Source organism: Lissotriton vulgaris, chromosome 12 (assembly GCF_964263255.1).
Source record: "Lissotriton vulgaris chromosome 12, aLisVul1.2, whole genome shotgun sequence".
NCBI lineage: Eukaryota > Metazoa > Chordata > Amphibia > Caudata > Salamandridae > Lissotriton > Lissotriton vulgaris.
The window spans coordinates 86,807,100-86,822,509 of record NC_141700.1 but is presented as its reverse complement, the minus strand read 5'-3'; positions in this window follow the sequence as shown (position 1 = coordinate 86,822,509).

Below are 15,410 nucleotides of genomic sequence, written 5' to 3'. Positions count from 1 at the left end.
TTGTCACTAGGAGATAATTCGGATTCCATGGTATATCCATTAGGATTCTCAGAAAGTATCCGGTGTCCTTTAGGTATGATGGCATGCTTTGGGCAATTGGAGCGAGAAAGTTATCAACATACCTTGAGACTTTTTCATACAATGAATCACATGAGGACACAATGGGTCTTCCCGGTGGATGGATGAGTGTCTTGTGGATTTTTGGTAGAAAATACACACACGGGGTGATTGGATGTTCCGTAGTCATGTATTTCCGCTCTTCTTCATTGATCAGTCCCTTTGCCTGCCAGAGTGTTAGTTGTTCCTTCAGATCGGACATCATTTTCCCCATAGGGTTCGTTTTCAGCTTACTGTAATGTTGTGGAACCTTGAGTTGGCGTTCCGCTTCTTGAATGTAATCCTTAGTATCAAGGATAACGATATTTCCCCCTTTGTCGGCGGGTTTAATCGTTATGGCGGAGTTGTTCATCAGATTTTGAAGTGCCTTTCTTTCTTTGGTAGATAGGTTTTGTCTCCTATTATCTTTGACTTTGATGAGATTGTCAAGCTCTTCCATCATAGCATCAGAGAACAGGTCGATTTTATTGCCTGGCGATAGGACTGGGCAGTATCGGGATTTGTTTTTCAATCCAGTATTTTTACTCCAGTTGGTTTGAATGTTCATTTGTTCCAACATTTGGGAATCAGTTGTGATGTTGCCTTCAGGATTAAACATTGCCTCAAATGTCTCTCTTAGGTCAGAAATTTGTTCAATGGTAGTAGTAATGTTTTCTTCCGTTGCCTCTTCTGTGATGTTATTTACACAATCTGGTGTAATTCGATTGGCATGGATTTTAGCCAATTTTAATTTCCTCACGAATTTGTACAGGTCAATTTTGGTTTGCGGATAGTCGAAATGGGCTTCTGGGCAAAATGATAAGCCTTTGTTCAATACATTTTGTTCTTCTTGTGCAAGTTGGTATTGCGATAAATTCACTATTAAATTGGTCACTTCCTGTTGCGTAGGGGGTATTGCCTTCTTTCTTTGCTTGGACCTGCGGGTTTTTCGGGTGCTGGTGAGGGATTTGGTTGGTTTTGTACACCTCTGCCTCTCCCTCTGTTTTGAAAGTGCGTTCTTGCTCTTCCTCCCCCTCTGGTGATGTCCTTTTCCAAGTTCACCATTTTTACCTCCTCTAAAATATTGAAGTTTTTTGACATGTCGCCTGTTACTTCAATAAGGCTTGCATCTGATTCGCTGCCACTAGAGACTTGTGTAGTGGAAGGGAAGTTCTTTTTGAGGTTATCGTAGCGTCTTGCGAAAGTTAGGATGCGGCCATGTAAATAGTCAAGCTCATCTCTTTTGAACTTTCGTTCCTGTATGTCTGTTTCATATGCATCCAGTCTTGTTTCCATTTCTGATCTCATTTTGATTACTTCTTCCTGTTTAGTTTCTTTGGAAATTAGATCCTCAAAGAAATTGAGGATCTAATTTCCAAAGAAACTAAACAGGAAGAAGTAATCAAAATGAGATCATGGCCGCATCCTAACTTTCGCAAGACGCTACGATAACCTCAAAAAGAACTTCCCTTCCACTACACAAGTCTCTAGTGGCAGCGAATCAGATGCAAGCCTTATTGAAGTAACAGGCGACATGTCAAAAAACTTCAATATTTTAGAGGAGGTAAAAATGGTGAACTTGGAAAAGGACATCACCAGAGGGGGAGGAAGAGCAAGAACGCACTTTCGAAACAGAGGGAGAGGCAGAGGTGTACAAAACCAACCAAATCCCTCACCAGCACCCGAAAAACCAGCAGGTCCAAGCAACGAAAGAAGGCAATACCCCCTACGCAACAGGAAGTGACCAATTTAATAGTGAATTTATCGCAATACCAACTTACACAAGAAGAACAAAATGTATTGAACAAAGGCTTATCATTTTGCCCAGAAGCCCATTTCGACTATCCGCAAACCAAAATTGACCTGTACAAATTCGTGAGGAAATTAAAATTGGCTAAAATCCATGCCAATCGAATTACACCAGATTGTGTAAATAACATCACAGAAGAGGCAACGGAAGAAAACATTACTACTACCATTGAACAAATTTCTGACCTAAGAGAGACATTTGAGGCAATGTTTAATCCTGAAGGCAACATCACAACTGATTCCCAAATGTTGGAACAAATGAACATTCAAACCAACTTGAGTAAAAATACTGGATTGAAAAACAAATCCCGATACTGCCCAGTCCTATCGCCAGGCAATAAAATCGACCTGTTCTCGGATGCTATGCTGGAAGAGCTTGACAATCTCATCAAAGTCAAAGATAATAGGAGACAAAACCTATCTACCAAAGAAAGAAAGGCACTTCAAAATCTGATGAACAACTCCGCCATAACGATTAAACCCGCCGACAAAGGGGGAAATATCGCTATCCTTGATACTAAGGATTACATTCAAGAAGCGGAACGCCAACTCAAGGTTCCACAACATTACAGTAAGCTGAAAACGAACCCTATGGGGAAAATGATGTCCGATCTGAAGGAACAACTAACACTCTGGCAGGCAAAGGGACTGATCAATGAAGAAGAGCGGAAATACATGACTACGGAACATCCAATCACCCCGTGTGTGTATTTTCTACCAAAAATCCACAAGACACTCATCCATCCACCGGGAAGACCCATTGTGTCCTCATGTGATTCATTGTATGAAAAAGTCTCAAGGTATGTTGATAACTTTCTCGCTCCAATTGCCCAAAGCATGCCATCATACCTAAAGGACACCGGAGACTTTCTGAGAATCCTAATGGATATACCATGGAATCCGAATTATCTCCTAGTGACAATTGACGCCGTGTCACTATATACCTCAATCAGGCATGAAATAGGTTTGAAAGCTTGCAAGTATTTTTTACATCAACGCAACATCAAGGAACTACAACATACAACCATGCTCCTTAAAATGATAGAGCTATACCTGACAAACAACGTATTCTAATTCAACAGCGAACTGTATAAACAAGAATGCGGCACGGCCATGGGAATTTCTTTCTCTCCCAATTACGCCAATATAACCATGGGCTATTGGGAAAAAATGCTAGTATGGAACAACTATGAACAAGAAGAACTTGACCGAATTATACTATGGGTCAGATATATTGATGACCTTTTCCTTATTTGGAATGGGACTAATGCACAGTTTCAAGAGTTCTTCATTAAACTGAATCAAAATGAGCTGGGGCTTCAGTTTACATGTTCAACCAACACCAAGGAGATAGACTTCCTAGACACCAAAGTCTATGTCTCAGAAGGTAAACTAGAAACCACGTTGTTCCGCAAAAAAACAGCCACCAATAGTGTCCTCCACGGGACCAGTTTCCACCCGAAATCACTGCTCAGAAGTATCCCGTACGGAGAATACGTCCGACTAAAGAGAAACTGCTCGAAAGTAGAAGATGGGGAGAGAAAAATTCTTGAAAGTAAAACCAGATTCCAATCCAGAGGATATAAAGACTATGTATTAAATAACTGCAAAAAGAAAGTCGACAAAATCAGCAGAGCAGAAACACTGATTGAAAAAGAAAAATCCCCACAAGACAAGGATCCTCCGAGATTCATTACCACTTACAATAAGGAAAGTGGATTGGAATCTTGGAGCACATCCGAGCTGTTAAAAACTCCAATCTGCTATATGCGACAGCCAAACATTTGAAATCTTGCCAAAATGGGGATTGGCGAGCTATGAGTTTCTATGGATTAAGAATGCTGACAAAACTTGAAAGAGGAGGAGACACAGTACGTCTCTTAAGACAAATGGAATCCCGTCTCATAATCCAATTCCGAACGAAACATCCCAGAGGCATGAACTTTGGAGAAGATCTCCACATACATCTGGAGTGATACAGAACCCAGCATGAACTTTGATTAACTGTAAAAAGGGTACTATACCCAATGACAAAGTATTATGAACTGCAAAGTAATAAGCCCTAAGTGATAACAACTTAAGATGCTTTGAGTACTATACTCATATAACCATAGCACACCAGTCCTTTGTTTTAACCTTATTTTTATTTTACTGTTTGCAACATATTGCTTGTTGAACTACATATCCCATAATGCCACTTAATGGCTAACATGGGCCAGTATATAAACTAAAAGCAAAAAAGGACTTGCTGACCGTGAAAAAGCTGTGAGGCTGAAACGCGTTGGTGGAGTGTTTGTGTGTGAATAAAGCTTCATAAAGTATCCAGTTGTGCCGCCCCCTTTGTTCAAAAAATACAATATTTCTTGTGGAAAAGTTAAACATTTTAATGATGTGCCCAAATAATTTTTATATGTACATTCTATTTGCAAACCGATGGGGTGGGGGAGGGGGGTCTGAAAACTGAAGGAGGGCCTCGGGCCAGAACATCCTAACAATCATATTTTTTCATGTTTCAAATTATTTGTGGACACTTTTTCCAAAACAACATACTTGCAATTTAACAGCGAACAACAGGCTGACTATTTGGCCCCATCCCCTTTTGCGCCTATGACCCCTGTCCTCACGCCCTTCCCAGTGGAACTCCGGGCAATTTGTGGTATCCCTTAGTAAATCTAAAAATTTCTAGCACACGAAAGGAGACCACAGTCACTTATGTGCCTGCGTCACCGTGGTGGATTCAAGAAGCTTCCCACGGCGTCCAGTTCTTACTGGAAAGCCGCTGTTATTGGCGAGCTCGCACTGATCCTAAACAAAGTGGTATTCTCTGTGTAACTGGTCCCCCCGGCCAGGGCAGACTGAAGTGGCTCTAACCAGATTTCTACTGCTCCATGCTCAGTAATTGCTGCTTCTACATGCCGGCTGCAAACCTGAAAACACCTGGAGATCTTTTCCGTCCGTCTGAATTTCTTGAATGAGTGTCCAGCGGCGCTAAATTTACCGGTTGTGTTTTTAATTTGCTACATTAAAATATTAATGAAGCACTCAACAAGAGGAACAATAAAAATACACCCTTTACATTTGTTTCACAGCCCACGCGGGCATGCATATGAAAGCAACATGAAGGCGATATTAAGATACAAAAACAACAGGAAACAAGGCGGAAGAGACGCGAGACGCCAGCGGCCAGTCGCGTGCACATCTCCTGTTGTTGTGTTGATTGCGAGAGTGCCGCCCGGAAGTCCCGCCTCCTGAGGTCCGTGAGACGGCCTGCTGGCGCATGGAGCGCCCTGCCGGTCCTGGGTAGCCCGGGTCCCCAAGAGGGGGCCGGGGAGAAGGAGGAGTGTGGCGCCTGTTGCGGGGCTCCTCTGACCTGAGGGAGCCCCGATTGAGAAGAGGAGACACGCCGTGAGAAGCCCCGCCGGAAGAGCGCAGTCGATGAGTGGGGTCCAGGGCTGATGTGAAGTCCGTGCGTGCCTGTGGGGGGGGGGGGGGGGGGGGGGGGGGGGAGTGTTTGCGTGTGTGCGCGCGAGGGAATGTGTGTGCGCATGCGTGACTGTGTGATTGAGAGAATGCGAGGCAGGGGATAGTGTGCCGTGTGCCTGTATGTGTGCCGTGTGCATGCGCGCGCCTGTGTGTGTGCGTGCGTGCGTGCATGCAGAGGGGTGGGGGCTGCCTGTGTCTGTGTGTGAGCAAGGGCTTTGCAGACGCGCGCTCCCGAGGAAATCTGACAATGTGGAAGCGCGCGTCTGATTGCTGTCCACTTTCCTAAATACGGGCAACATAAGTTGTCGAGCTGATGCATTCATGCTTCGCATGAATGCCACATCAGCTCGACCTAAAAAGGGGCTGGGTATGGCACAGACTCATTCACCCCCCTCGGTGAAGACACTCACAATCGATTTACACATAAAATCGACTCAAGGAGATAGGCTAGGTAGAGTACAAAGAGGATTGTTTATCGTATAAGGGTCAGAAGGGTGAAAAATGTCTGTGGAAGATGTCCTGTTAGCTTGCGGTTCTGCCTGCATCTGTGGTTTCTGCTTGGGATTTTGTGCCACAGACTGCCTGCACATGAGGAAAATGACTTCTGGGGCAGATGGATGCACAACTGTGAAGATATATTTTCAGAATTCAAAGTTAGCCTCTGGTTCTAGGTTGCTAATAGGGCATACCAAACGGAGAAAAGAAGAATGGGTGTACAGGAAGACAAGTATGAGTGTTTTTGTGTCTGTAAGAAAGAACAATTTGTAAGTGTACAGACAGATTTGGGTGCAAGTACATTTAATAGGAGTATATCGGGAGAATGGGTATATGGAGTAGTGTTTGGAGTAGTGTTTGCAGTAGTGTGTTTTGGAGGGTATGAATATAGAAGAAAAGGGGGGGTGCATGTGAAAGGGGAAAGATGGTTCTACAGCTTAGGTCGATGTGTTGGAGATTAAAGCAATGCAAAGGGTCCAGTGAACTTTCACTGTGTGACAAGCAGGGGTCTCCTGTTAGAGCAGCTTTTTGTTTATCTCTAGTATGCTTCTGTTTACCTAAGACAAACGCAACGTGTGAAAATTACCCCATGACCTATTTCATTTCTATTCTTCTGTTGCATCTGGCTCTTTCCTGTGAGCAGTTACTGCGCAGTGGGAGTTCAGCTCACAACAATACTATGAGCTATCTTTTATAAAATTCAGGAAAGAGCCAGAGCAAACAGCATGAAACTCTCGAGCAAACAAGTTAAAAGTGCAACCACAGCTCACCCACTGTTGCTAGCTTGGCTCGTACAAGGGCTCTTAGTGCCAAGCCAGGCCACTGACACGGCTCTTCTCTTCCTATTAATTTGTTACCTATCCCGACTCCTGCCAAAAGTGACACTGCAAGTTGCAAGGTTTGTGCATTCGTTTGACTTCAAAGTCGGGTTTGGTTTTAGACGTTAAAGTAAACCGGAGGATATTCAAAACTTGCGGTTCATCATATCGATCTATAGCTAGGATTATTGTGTGCATCTACGATCCGCGACTATAACTGTCACAGCATCGAGGCCACACAAACGAGATAATGAAATCGACGAGAGAGTCGAGTAGTAAACCACCAGTTACTTCCCGAACGGAAGATCAGTGTGTTTCAGAATACGTTGTTTTCTTCTTCTATGTGAACAGAAAGCACCCAGAACTGAGACCGTGCAGACCCGGACGCATTAATGGCGAATTTCTTGCACATTTAACCCACCCTGAGTTGACCCGCATTTACAGAGCAGGAGCCTCCGATGAAATGTTACCATTCCGCTAAAATAAACTTACAAATGATTTTACGAGTGAGCTTAGAATCGTACACGGTCTCGGCAATAAACAAGTACATCTTTTAGGGCTGCCAACTTAATCTAATTACATTTTTTCCCCACTTCAGTGCCTGAATAAAGTAATTGAGAACTGAAAAGTGTTGCATTACCTTTGCAGACAGTTACATGTGGAGACTGCGTTATAACACCCAGTTCAGCAGTAGAATTGTCCTGCAACCAGGAAGTCAGGCAGGCCGGGGGCGGTACTGCGGGACACCTCTGTGATGTCATTCACGGGCCGCGCTCTGATTGGCTGCTGCCCCGGGACCTGACGTGTAACCAGGAAGAGGAGCCGGCAGCAGGAAGTGGTGTGAGCATTGCGGCCCGGGGCTCCCGTGACCAGGAAGGAGCCCTGGATACTGTTTCCCTTAAAGTCCCGGTCCCGAGATGGGGGACCGGGTGAAGACACGCGGGGCGAAGCGGGCGCACTGAGGAGGCGGGGCTCCCATGTGGAGAGAGAGCCTGCAGCTGCGGAGGAAGGGAAGGAGCCTGGAGACCCGGGGAGCGCCCGCCAGACACCGGTGAGTGGAGCCGGGAGGAGAGGGGCTGGTGTGTGTGGAGGGGTCTCTGTGTATGCGTGTAGGTGCGGCGGCGACGGGGGGTGTGCCTGTGTATGCGTGTGTATGTGCGCATGCGTGAGTGCTGTGTATGCGTGTGGCTGTGATGTGCGCATGCGTGAGTGTGGGTGCGCGTGCAGGCAGCTGAATCCAGCCGGGGAGAAGCGCGTGGCAGTTTCTTGTCCGTCATTCCCCCATGTCAGCTCGCTATAGTTCTCCACCTGGACCGCATCCTTCGGATGCGTGTTCCCAGGCTCGACCTAAAAAGGAAAAGATTTTTTTAAGTGCCCTTTACAATAGCACGGAAATACGGTCTAGTTGGGAAGCCGGGATTAGTACAAAAGTCTCGTTTCCACTGTGATGAGGTGTTCTGAGGGAAGGACATCCCTTACTATCATTATAATTCTGTTCTGAGTAATGCCCTCTAGGGCGGGGCGACCGGTGCGGCTACCTGGGGGCGCTGTGCCATGTTTGCAACTTTATTATGCTTTTAAAGAACCTGCTGCGGTGTTCCTTTCAGCTTGAAATTACGGGACCTAACAAGAATGTCAAGATAACTCCTGTGATTAATCTCCTTCCTGGCCAGAGATCAGAGTTTTGTGTTGTTGAAGTTTTTGACTTATGTGAAGGTAGCACAGAGGGTTAATATGCCTACTGCAAAGAACTTGCACCACATAGATTACAGAGTGCATTTAATGTAAATAGATCAGCAGGTTACTACTTTTAAAAGAGCCATCCTTTTTTTTACTTGCAATTTATAACTTAGAATCCTAACATAGAATAGCGAGGTGTTACCTTACATCATAGAACTGCATACACTCTGCAAAGTATAGAACACGGATTCATGTTGCAAAAAGGGTTACTTTGGGTAGAAATGGATTCTTCTTATTAAAGAAAAATCCCAACTATGCGGTTTCTCTTCCAACTCTTGAGTTTGTGCTTCTCCACACCAAGCACACCTAAACTATACTGCCTACCAGTATGGATGACATGTGACCCCTACACCTTTAATCCTTTGGCTTATATAACATTTCCTATACACTGATTTACACAAGTATGATTGATTGTCTGTGTAATGTGTGTGTGGTGCAAAGTGCTACATTACTGTTATGAGTAGCACTATATAAGGAATTCAATGCATCTGAGAGACTGGTTATGGAGACTTGGTCACTGTTAAAGGGTGCTAGTGAGAGAATCCGTGGTGGAGGTGGTCATTGGGAGCGCCAACAAACATTGTTGCATAGGGCGCCACCAGCGCTAAAGCCGGCCCTGGTCCCAAGTATGAACGCTGATCCCTGTAGGTGTAGGTGCTTATGCTATGACGCCCTTACCTATGTACAGAAGACATTATGCAGTGAGTAAACCCAGATATGCTCTTTTTAGGCCCGGCTTAACAGTGCCCCAATTACACACCTACTGTTACCAAATATTTAAAATCTAGACAGGGTGGGGTCTGGCTGCTCACAGAAGACCATTTATTTCTCACCTCTGGCCATAGGCTATTTTGTATCATTCCACCTCCTATAGATCACTTGCATTGCAGTGCAGGACTGTATTACATCTCAAATGCACACTGAACCATTGCATACAATTATTTATCTCATACATACTTTGTCTAGAAAAGCCAATATGTTTTCCCTAGTTTTTTTTCTACACTACAGCAGGATTTATGAATGTTTTATTGAGCGTGCAGTTTCAGTTTAGTTAATTAAGTTGGATATTATGCTGACATGGCAAAACAAACGTAAAATTACAATTATAAGGTCTATATAATTTTTAAATAGATACATTTTTAAATAAGTAAACAAGAAATAAAGTCCCATGAACTGCCCCCCCCACACTCACACACGTTAGCGATAGCTTCTCAAGAAAAGTTGTTTTCAATGCACCAACCCCCTTACAAATACACTCGTCAATTTAACCCCTTGTATGCTTGTGACGGAACCGCTCCGTCACAAGCCACGGGTGAGCTGTAATTGTGACGGAACGGTTCCGTCACGGCCCGCTCGGCGCTGATTTCGCGCCTGCGCGGCGCGTTCCATTGAGCGGGCGCGTTCGTGACGGAACCGTTCCGTCATAAGGACAGCTCACCCGCGTGCCGTGACGGAGCGGTTCAGTCACAAGCACGTGACCGCCGCGCGGCCGCCCTACCCAGTTAGCGCTGCGGCGGAATAGCCGCCGCAGCGAAGGGGTTAAATAAATGTGGAAAAATACAAGCTGCAGTGTCGTCTTTTTCTTGTGGGAAAATAAATGTGGATAAATACAGATAAAATGCCCCAAAAATAAATATGGATAAATACAGACGGAAATGGCAAAAAAATAAATACCATAAAACCGGGAGCCTTAATCATAACCTGGAGAAAGGGCCCTGCGCACTGGCACCATCCCAGTGGCGATTCACCCCAGTACTTCAACCAGCATTTAAAATAGGTAACCCTGCCTTGGTGACACACAACCCTGACCGAGCATTTCCTACTGACCATAAGGTATGCACCTCTATATATTACGGGCTAACAGTCTGGGTTCTTCACATAAGCGCAGCAGCAAGAATACATGTTTAAGCATCACTTTAGAGTGACAGTACTCATAACATTTGGATATCATTAGAATGCATTGCAATTACAGCCCATCACAGATAAAATCACAGGTTTAAGTAAATACAGTCAGACACCCTAGCAGGAATGTCTATCCACTTAAATCCACTTTACTTATGACTCCACCTTAATCATGTACTTCACATTAAACACAAACTTCAGTCCCTCTATAAAGAGTAACACTAGTAAAAACAGTTGTGATGCAATTACACCTCTTCACCTCCAGGGGATGTCCTTCTCCAAACATCTCCATCTCAGCCCTTCAATCCATGAAGCACTTTTCAATTCACCCTCAACTGAAGAACAAAAGTTCCAGCCCAGAAGGTGATAAATGCAGGCTGAGCCCTTGAGGGGTTATTCTTTCCAATCCCCAAAACACTTAGAGTGGGACTTTTCTCTTCGTACCGGGGAGATCGCGCTTCTCCAGCACCTGCACATTCATGTGGTGGTGACCCAGTCTTCCTGGGGCCACCGCAAGCAGAGAACACGCTGTTTTGACCCTGCAGGAGGATTCTGGCCTGCAAGGCATTATTGGTAGGCCCACATATGGAAGCAGCGGCTCTCCCGCTGTGCCGGGAAGAGCCACGATCCTCTTTCTAGTGCTCTGTGCCATCTCCTGGGCCTCGGTGGGTAATGCGAGGCGGCTCGGGGAGCCCACCCCCCGGCCGCTCTGCGGTTTTCTGGGGCCCGGGCCCCGTGCAGCTCCTCCTGCTTCTCTGGATGGGGATCCCGGGACCCCCACATGCCCATACGTTGGAAGGCAGCCTGGGGAGCCCACCCGATGGACCCCGCCCGGCCAGCAGCCTCGCGTGCTGCCACGGGAGCCGGTCACTCAGTTCTGGTCTGCCCGCGGGCAGACGCGCAAGGCTTCTCCGGACCGCCGGGGGCGGGTGAGTGTGGCTGCACTACCCCGGCCCTCTCCTCCGCGTCAGGCCCCCGGACATCTTCGGGGGAGTGCGGCGGCACTCCCCCACCTCCGCCTCACTTTGGGGCCCGGGGATGGGGTCCCGGGCCCCTCCTCCTGTCTTCTTCCTGCCCCGCCTCCTCACACAGGGCCTGGAGTTGGGCTCCCGGGTCCCTGCTCCCGCACCTCTACTCGGGGAGCACAACAGCGCTCACTTGCGCAGGTTTCAACGGGGGCCAGGGTGGGTTCCTGGCACCCCGCATGAGCAGCTTCAAGGGGTGCACGACAGCACACCCCGACTTAACTTCGGCAGCCCCCTAGACCTGACCCACCCTGGGGGCATCTCTGAGACCGGCAGCGGAACCCCACGCGCATCAGTCTTTTTAGGGGTCAACGGTCGCCTACCTTCCGGGGGCCATATCTCAGCCCCTGGGGGCCTGATCTGCCCTATTTTTGCACGTTCTTGCTCCTGGTGGTGCCCCCCAGCCACTGGGAGCACTCTCCTTCGTCCTCAGGGTCTCCAAGAGGGTTCATTCTGCAGGGAGCAGTTTTCACTGGCTCCCTGCGCCTCTCTTCTCCCTGCGCAGAGGCATCTTCTTATGCGCACCGGTCCTGGGCTCTTCTTCTGGCACGGTTAGGGGCCTGGGGGCAGTCAGGGGTGTCCTCCTTCCAACTGCCCATTGCCAGGCTCCAGCAACTTCCGCCTCAGCAGACCACACCCCAGAGAGATCTTCTCTTCCTGTGCAAGTACTTTTTAAAAGTTGAATAGGGGGCTGGCAGGAAGTCTGTGTGTCCTATCAAACAGCGACACATTACATCCCTGCCCCTGCTCTCGCTTTGTTCAAAATGGCATCGTCCAGTGTCTCTGGCCACATGGCCTCTGAAACCAAACCCCTTCCCTCCTCACTGCCCTCACTGTGGTTCAGCTTGGTGCCTGGCACCCAGCGACGGCAGTTGATGGATTGGCTTGTAGCCTATATTTTCTGCTCGGAGGGAAGATCTTCGCTCTGGGAAGAAAGGTCATTAATCTAACCTGCCAGGGCCAAACCCCAGACAGGGACTCAGGGAAATATGACATTTCTGGACGACCCAAAAGCAGTACAAATATGACTTTGGACTCTGCAGAATACTCATTTTCACATCCGCTACACTGGACTTTAGTGTGTGTTTGGAATCTGTAGGCCTTGTGGAAGTTACTCTAACCATGGGTTCCACCTTCCCAGAAGGGAACAATGAAGTGAAAAACACAGTAAAACACACTGACTTTACCTGGCATGTTTCCTTTTAGTGTATAACGCCTATTCCATGTCACCACCCAATTCTGCATAGGTCCTGCCACACCATTCACTCTGTAGATGCTCCTGGACTGCGCACGCAAGAAATCTCCCCTGCGCAGCCCCTACACGTGCACACACATGTACACCTTTGTCTGCATGTAACCAGCACAGTGCCCCATACTCCAGCTGCTGCGCAGCGGCCTAGTCAAGCCAGGGGGACACCAGTAAAATCTCCATGCAGTCTCCTTCATTAGGAGTTCACTGTGGGTGAGTCCCAGATTATGAGGCTCCCCCACAGTAAAAGCTCAACAATTAGGTCCCTAGTGTCAGAACCACCTTCTTACAGTACTCCATCGGGTGGCAGTGTGTGGTTAATGGGAGTGCCTTAACACTGCTTCACAGGATGTCAGTGAAGGGAACTAGGTGCAGCAGAAGCGTGGACACATTATCCTGATTTTAAAGGCCAACCTCACTGGCACGTTTTAAATCTGCTGGAGTTTCCCAATTGCACATCTGGAGAAACAAAGATATCATGTGGTTGCATTAAAAGTGAATTGTCCCATTTACAGAAATGATCAACCCGCTAGAAACCTGCTGCTGCCTGGACCTCCTAAAACATAGAATAAAAAAATATAAGGATGGGGCAGCAACAGAGGCTCCAGGTAATGCAGCCGAGTAATGAGAAGTACGGAGAGGGGAAAAATGGAGGTGGACGTTGTAAAATAAAAACAAAAAAAAACAACAAAAAAAACTTAGAACAAAGACGATCCATAGCAGCCTACATTTATTTCAAACAGAATATTCAATCTTTCAGTGAGATGCAAAATTTGAAGAGGGGCAGAAGAGGAAGAGAGAGCCGCTGTACAAACGGAATGTAGCCATTTGTCAGAGAAAACAGGAAGCGAGATAGACTCATATTAAAGAAATGACTTCCAAGCCTGAAAACAGTAAGTTACAAAAGAAATGCGCTGTACAAAAAAATAGCCATTTACTCGGATAATATCATTATAAAGGTAACTGACTACGGAAATTCAGTGGGAACGTTACAGTTAGCAGAATTGTGAAGGGCGTGAGATGAATGGGTGTCCTCGGAGGAAATATTTGTCACAGCATGAAATGGAAACTCCAGGTAGAAATAAATTATAGAGCTGGTGTAACAGAGGAAGTCTTCAGGAACATGCAGGTAATGCAACAATTAGGGCACTAGGCCATAACATTATTGCATCTGGACAACAAAGAGGAAGATTGTTGTATTACTAAAACTTGAGCCAATCAAAACACACTCTTAATAGACGCCAATAATTCAATCCCAAAATTGATTGCTATAACAAAGAACAGGCCAGGGTAGAATTAAAGGAGGGCTTAACACCCCCTTGTTGTTTAATGAACATGTGTATGGTGCTGCATTAAGGCCACATTACCTACAGGCTGTTGTCAGTTGTAAAGTCTAAGAGAGTTTGGTGGCACTAATGGTAAACTAAACACCCACACCAGAAATCACTACTGATACAGATATGAGACAGATCGAGCTTAAAGGTGTGGACGTGCAAGGGCCTGGCTTTGGCAAGTGCCGGGTGTGTCAGCAGGAATGAATGTTGCTGCCAGACCAGATGAGCTAGGTGTTCTAAAGAAAATAACATTTCCACAAACAGGCAGTTACACATTTGAGACATGGCATTGGATGCGACCAAAAAGTCAACATAAATGAGTATTACAAATCAACCAAGAGTTTGAGGTACACTAATGTAAACACCATTCTGGTTAAAGAACAACAGGTCACTAAAGTGTGGAGTGGTGTGGCTCACTGGTTAGAGGCGGCAGACCCGGGAGCAGAGGACGGCCCGGGACCAGTGTTCAATTCCCGACGCGGCAGGGTCATGGACCAGGGTCAGCGGACTCGATAATTCTCACCTCGGTGCCTACTCTAACCAGGGATCACACTCGGCAACTCTGGGCATTAGCTTGCCTCATCTCCACAACGGCCCCCCACATACGCCAGGATGCCTGGTTTCACCTTGGAGATACCCAGTAGGGGCCATCTCACAGGGAAAGCCAGAACGGGTTCCCCAGCGGTCTATTGCGCAGAGATACTCCTTCGGGAGTCGATTCTACCGCGTTAGAAACCAGCAATTAAATTAAATTAAAAGACCTCATTGCATTCCAAAGCGCTCAGTTTACCATAAACCAGACTGAGTGCATGTGAGGTTTGAACAACAACAATGCAGTCTTTCTGTGACAAAAGCACCCAAAAGTAACAAATGATGAGGTGTCTGAATATTTAGATACAGCCACTCAATTATATCATATCACACGGTGCACATGATTTAGCAGTTTGGATTGATAACATCTCACATGTTGCGCAGATACGTGCAAGGTGTAAAGAGCACCAGAGACGGCAGAAGCAGACAGAAACACTGCGTTCCTGACAGTGGTTAATTAGTAAAATAGAAGTGCCCGGTCTCTCGTGAGGAGGCAGCTTGCCCCCGGCCATTTCTCCTGTTAGCGCCACCTAAAACGGAACCAACTACTAAACATGAAAGTGGGGAGAGGGTGTGGTGAAATGGCCAAAGCTGCTGACTTTGAAGCTGTGGGTCAGGGTTCGAGTCTAGCCATCAGCTCAATATCCTGTGATTCTGGGTGAATCACTCCCCGGACCAACCATAAATGAACGTGTCCTTAACTGAGGCTCATGAAAAGTGCCGGAGATGATACATAAGTGCCGGTGCTCGGTACCTGAGCACCAGGAACCACCGGCTAAAATTAAGCACTACACAAAGTGCTATGGCCAAGCAAAACCTAAGAATTACTATTTTTTTAAATGGATGATGCTGACCTATTCACATCTTC